This window comes from Megalops cyprinoides, chromosome 7, assembly GCF_013368585.1.
Source record: "Megalops cyprinoides isolate fMegCyp1 chromosome 7, fMegCyp1.pri, whole genome shotgun sequence".
NCBI classification, from domain to species: Eukaryota; Metazoa; Chordata; class Actinopteri; order Elopiformes; family Megalopidae; genus Megalops; species Megalops cyprinoides.
Window position 1 is genome coordinate 12,140,790 of NC_050589.1, and position 6,761 is coordinate 12,147,550.

Consider the following 6,761-nt stretch of genomic DNA (forward strand, 5'->3'; position numbering starts at 1 on the left):
ACTGCTCATCCTCTTACCAGCTGCACTGTGCCAGAGGAAGTCAAATTACTGCCACTTATCCTCCTAACCAGCTGCACTGTGCCAGGGAAAGTCAAATTATTGGACTTTGCAGCACGCCAAATGGGCCATAAACGTGTGCAGGCTGGGCCTTAAGAGGCCCGCAGGCATCAGGTTGAGTAGTGCTGGTCTAGCGCAGAGCATTAGAGTGTTGCCGCCAGAGCATAGGGGGGCATTAGGATGATGGTAATTCTTCACGCACATTCATTAGTTCTGTCATTTTGTACATTTCTCACTCCATTTCTCAGAGCGGGGATGCAAGGCAGGATATGAGGTCTTACGGGGTGACTTCCTGTTTCTGTTGCAGGGACGGTTTGGTGACTGCGTACCTCTCCTCGGTGCCATTTTGGCAGGCTCCCTCTCTGGGCATGGTGTCAGGGATGGCCCAGATGGTGAACGGTGTCGCCTGCTGCGTCTTACATAAGAGGACAGAGGAGAGCCGCGGTGCCAGGCCTTCAGCTGATGTGAGACATGTGACGTGTGGCAGGAAGGACGGCAAGTCAGGGTGACGATGCCCTGGACACGATGGCGCAGGAAGGACCTCGGCAGGTGACCATCACAACCGTCGCTGTCCAGCCAAATTAACGGTTTGAGGAAGCAAATGTTGGAGAGTGCAGGCAGGAGCCAGTTGGTGACATACAATCTAATGGTTCCTTAAGAGTGAGAGGACACTGGCTAAACCCCAAAACCGCTCAGAGTGTCTCAAGGCTGCTGTCTAGTATGGCTGTATTGCTATGTCTTGTTTTAATTTATGTTTTTGCAGTCTCACTCAAACACATGCAAAAAATATGTGAGAGGCTGTTTGACAGCTGTTCTCTTGGATATATTATGACAGTAGCCTGTTCAGAAGTAATAGGAAGTCAACCCACAAGTGGGAGCTGGAATCAAGAAACACATTCTTTTTTAGAAAAATGACAGAATGGAACCTGATGGTTTCAGGAAAAAATACCACCCAAAGGCAATTCAAACCGATAACCTCTCATAGACAAAAATGAAAGGAATATTAAAAATAAAGTATGAAAAACAGAAATTTTATACCATTAGACCATTACCATAACATTAGCAGGTCTATGCAGGCCTTGGAACCCTGTTTTCCAGTCAGTCACTAACATGTTGTCTGTAGTCCTGCTGCTTTCTGAAGTGTCTGGAATCCATTAAAACCTTAACAATCTCAGGGAATGGGACTAATTTACTAAATCATTGACCCAATTAAATAATTAAGCGCTTAAACTGATTAAGAAAATGATTCAGATCCTCAAGGACCAGGACTGATGAGGAGATATATGGTGGGTTTCAGCTTCATCAACGTCAGAATAACTTTGCAGTAAATGTAGTCAATAACTGATTTCCATTTTTATTTAACTTTATTCCTCATTATTTTTATTATTTTTGTGGATGAATGTGTTCTCAAGACTCCACAAATCTGTGAGTTGTAACACGTGACTTTTTCACACCTGACTTCTCTTGACCCTCAACTTGGCCAAACCCTTCCGTGTTTTTGAAGCCCACAGCAGGCAGAATGTATCTCATGGTAACTGTCAATGGATTAGTTTTCTATACCAACATTTAATCCTGCCCTTAGACTTACCATTAACATCCATATACTCATACATACAGTGTTATGCGGTTTGCTGAGAACTGTGGCTGCTGGTCAGTGGTGACGGCTGAAATGTCAGCTGTAGCCAGGAGTGGGGGGAACGGATTACTTGTTCCAGGGTCAGAAGGTGGATCTTATCTTCCTGGGGCACTGGAGGAGTTCCATTTTGAGTGACTTGGTGACAGGAGAGACAGATTTATACCAGCTGAGCAGCCAAAGCAAGATAGCGAGGTTATCTAACTCCCAGTGAATGTGTGGGAGTGTTCCTCACCGCTGGGTTCATTTAGGGCCTGTACGCTTGCATTAAACGGCATACACCAGCACCTTTGCTGGTTTTTATCACTGATAAATCCTAAGGGTCAACATTCGTCTGAGGTGTTGAGTGGAGGACGTTAAAATACTGGCTGCTGGAGCTGGATTGTGTTTGCATGTCTGGGCTTTCTGTTGACCAAGCACATGCAATCTTACAGTATTCGCTTTCAGCATCGTCCTTCCCGCGCGTCGTACTGCGTAATGGGACTGAAATAACATGAACCACAGACCTAAGCAGGGGTGGGCTGAGCTTTCTGTGCCTGGCTGGGGGAGGGCAAAGGTAACTCCACAGAGCACACTGAGTATGGCCACAAAATACGCCCGCTGAGCTCACACACTCACTGTTAGCCAGGAGCAGAACAACAGATGTCTGCCGTTAACACAGTCCCAATACTCTCTCAGTGTTTTCTAAGGGGTTAGACATGCCACAGGCAGGGCCGGTCATTCTAAAACTGTGCTCAGTCCACACATTGGTTATTTATGCCTGAAGGACATACAGACGCATGAAGAAAGCACATTAGATACACACTGGTAACTGCAAACCTTCAATGTGTGGACGCACATTGACCATCTGAATGCATCAGTCTGTGGGTATGATGTCTTATTCAGGTGGCAGATTGGTGACAACACGTTGGTGATAAATAGAGACCTGGTCTCCTTAAATCATGCTCTCCCATAACTCCAAAATGAAAGATGATTCCATTTGTTTTGAATCAATCAGACTAGTACAGAATATGCTGTCATCTTGCTGATGAAGCATTGCTGCTCTACGAAGACAACAGCGTCAAAGAACAGGAAGTGCCCTATATATTTATACTCACACTGTGAAATATAAGCACTCAGATCTGCCTATAGCTCAACAAATGAATGAATATATGGATCAATCAATTAGTTGAATTTCATTTCAATGAATGCTCTTGATAATACTGTTACAGCTGAACAGTGTGCACGGGATAAACAGAGAGAGAGTCAAGATGGGACAGGAAAGGAGGCTGCTAGGTTACAACAAAACTACATAAAGTCAATGAAAGGAGATAATGGTGTAGAGCAATAAAAACAAACAGCATTTTCAGAAATAATAACAAGAACAAAAAAATATAATAATAATTTGGAACAATGTATTTCCAATAAAATTAAACAGTGGTAGGTAAAATCATTCACATTAATAAAATTAAAATGTCAACTGTAAGCAGTACAAGCTGAAATGATGAGGAATTGTACATAAAGTCCAATTAATAGGTGGATTGGCAAGACCAGTCCATCATTGGTACAATCAGTCATTGTCAGTGTGGGTCAAATCTCTGGCAGTGTTATCAGTTTGGCAAACAGCTTCCTGCTGAGAGGGAGGGGTGGTGGAGGATTTCATTTCAAAAATATATGTATATTTATTTTTATTGATTGTATATTTTAATCATTGTAAAAAAAACTATTGCATATGGATTTTTCTTCTTTTAATACATTTTAAATCTGATAGTTTTATGATAACAAAAATGTAGTTTAAGACTTTGCTTTAAAAATAATTAAAATATTTTGTCTTCATTTTAATAGGCCTGGCTGGTACCACTTTTTATAGATGGATAAATCTACTGTGACAAAAAGTACCTAGCTCATATTAACTGTGAATTAAAAATATTTGTACAGGCATTTGTCAAGACTTTTTGAATTTTAAATTGTTTTTATTTTTTCAAGAGTATGAATGCAAGGGCACACCTAAAATTAACTTCTAAAAAGTCTATGGTGTCAGTGACACACCAGGCTTTTAACCATGTCTCTAATTTCTGTAATTTTGAATTCATTATACTTAATTTAACAGAAGAAAAACAAAGGTGAAAATTGCCTTTCTTAAGTGTTGTGTTTAAATTGGAGTGATAGTGACTGTTGTGCAGGTAGGGTACATTTGGGCGAAGGCCGCTATCGTGCAGGAAGGTAAAATTTTTGAAATGACAGCTTGTTGTCAGCAGCAATATCAGAGGCCCTAGTAACACTTTGAAACAATGTGGAAAACAATGTGGATGTGGAATGACAGGTGCTTGGACTTCCTGTGCTAACAATTACTGAGGTGGAATAAAACTAGAAATACTGTGTCGCCCTGAGGACCAGAACTGCCTACCTCCATCCGTTAATACCTGAACAAGTGAGAATCTAAAATGTCCCGCATTCACCAAGAGCCGCTAAGCACTAGACACAGGGCTCCAGACCAGTCAAACCAAATGCGTGGAACAATTTCATGGGCTGACAGAACCAGTTAGCCGAGGGTGACAATTAAATAACTCTGTAATGAACTCAGCCCATGAAGAAAATGATGTGGGGGCAGCAGGGTTCACTGGAGCAGAGTGGTTGTCAAAAGAGCAGCAGCAGAAAAGTGGTACAGGTCTAGGTGGCAATGGGCGCAGAGACTCAAATGCAGTAATTGACAAAGAATGTGATGGAGAGCTAGCGAGAGAATAAGAAAGGTAAGTAAGGAAGAGAAAAGCACTCCATAGACTCAGCCTGCTGGAATAGACTGGAATACAGTGATGGGTGACAGGAGAGGTGGGCAAGAGAGAGAGTTGGAGAGATAGAGCGCTTATTTTCATACTATTTCTTTATGTATGCATGTATGTATGTATGTTTATTTCCCCTTGGCATGGCAAAACTATGTTTGTTTATGCAAATAAAACCCATTTAATTGAGAAAGAAAGAGAGAGAGAGAAACTGAGTACTTTACTGACTCTGCTGTAGTGTGGCAAGGGAGGTAAGCAGGGGTGACTCATAACGGTGTGCTGGGCTGCTTCCACCCCCAGCGGCTTACTCCGCTTGTCAGAGCAGAACCTCTCGGCCGCCTTGTACCTCTGCCGAAAAAAAAAAAAAACAATAAAACCTAATAGACTGGAAGACATTCTCCTGACGGTGGTCTCAGACATCAGCAACAAACGTAAGACAGGCGCTGGAAAAAAATCGATGCACCCTTGTATTTGGCATTAGCCTACGCAGGGATGTGTCCTGAGAGTAGTGATATACGACTCTCCTCTGAACCGCCTCGTGGCATGACCTGCTGCGATACCCTCTCGTGGATTCCTCCAGGCAGAGTGGCCCAACTCGCACATCTTTGCCGAAGTGTGAATTGATTAGCGAGAAATAGGCTGGGAGATATTGATCCGTTGACACTTCCCTGTTTGTACTGCGCAGGGATCAGCACAAGGAGGGTGGAAGTCTATCACCCACTGGAGTGGACTGATCCCAGTATAAGTGGTTAGCAGACTGATGGATTTCAACAGCATCACATTTTAGACCAGTCTTGTAATTCCAGCAAACTCTTTTCCCTCTGTCTGCAGCTTGTGTACAAGCTGTGAAGCAATGCTGACAGATTTGTACCTCTTGACTCACTGGTTGGATTTTAATTTAGTCGCTTTCAACTTTTACTGACTCTTCTTGAACATTTTAGAGCATGACTTATTCAAAGTGAAGTATTTAACATCAAGAATAAGGACAGCATTTCCAGCTGTTACAATAACATCAATAATAGACTCAAACACTGAAAGAGCATGTCCCTGAAAGACACAGAGAGACAATGATGACAACATTGTTGCTATGGAATTGCTGTTAACAACAGTTCATTTTTACAGTGGCAGATCAAACTCTAATCATGCCCTTTCCACCTCTTTCTGTTCAAATGAATTAAAACTTTATCCAAACCAGATAAGTTAGTATTAAAGAAAGTCCTTAGGTTACTTATATTTCCTTATATTAGCTTATATTTTTATTTATATAAAAATACAGAGCAGCATGTCAATTCAAAGTTGAAAAGAATAAATAATGAGAAAATGAACCAGCTGCAGTTAACACAGCACTGAACAAACAGCTCCCTCTTTAGGGAAAGTGATTTGCTGTCTTGATGAACCATGAGTTGAAAAAGAAACACACTGATTGTAATGACATAGAGAGGTAGAGCTCGCAATGATTTTGCCGTGACTAAAAATTACAGATCCCACACTAATTTAAAAAAGAATTTGCATTTTGTGTCTCTTGCTGTTGAATGCCTTGCTGAGGGGTGTGGTTGTGGGTTGAGATAGGCGAGAGTAAGTGAAGGTTAAGAGAGTGTGCTGAGAACTGAAGCAATAGGCTCTCAAACAGAGTGCGAAATGTTAGTGGAGTGCAGTTTCAGCCAATCAAACAGCAACTCAAGAACATGACCCCACAACGCACACACGCACGCACACCCCTGTTTATTTCAGCTTGAAGTAACAGGAAAAATTTGCTCATGGAAGAAAAGACAGACACGCTTCCTGTTACATTTTATTAAGTTAAGATGGTAGAAATATTTCAGTTCTTCAGAACTGTCGTCAGCCCACTGATAAAAGTCATGGTTTCACTTTTTTTGTCAGGTACTTTTTTCATGTACTTTTTGTCATTTTTGCTGAATGTAACTAAAAATAAAAAATATATTTGTTCTATTGTTTCCGGTTTCCTCTGTCATGCTGTGCTCCCTCTTAAACATAATGCGCAAGTCCTCCCTATCACCTGCATCATACTGTAGCACTTACACCCTTGTGGCCAACCTGTTCAGTCTGTTTCCAAGCCACTATGGTGCTTTTACACAAAGTGAAGGCCAGACCTCAAAGTGGGAAGATTGAATTCAACCAAGTATGATGCCGTTCATTAGCAAGTGTGAGTATGACATTTCCTCATCAAAACCTACCATCCAAAAAACCTCTTTTTTGAAAGAAAAGCTAGCTATTTCAGATAATCTCACTGACCAGGGACTTTGAACTAGACTGAGACATATGACATAACAGGGAAACACAGGTACATGCAG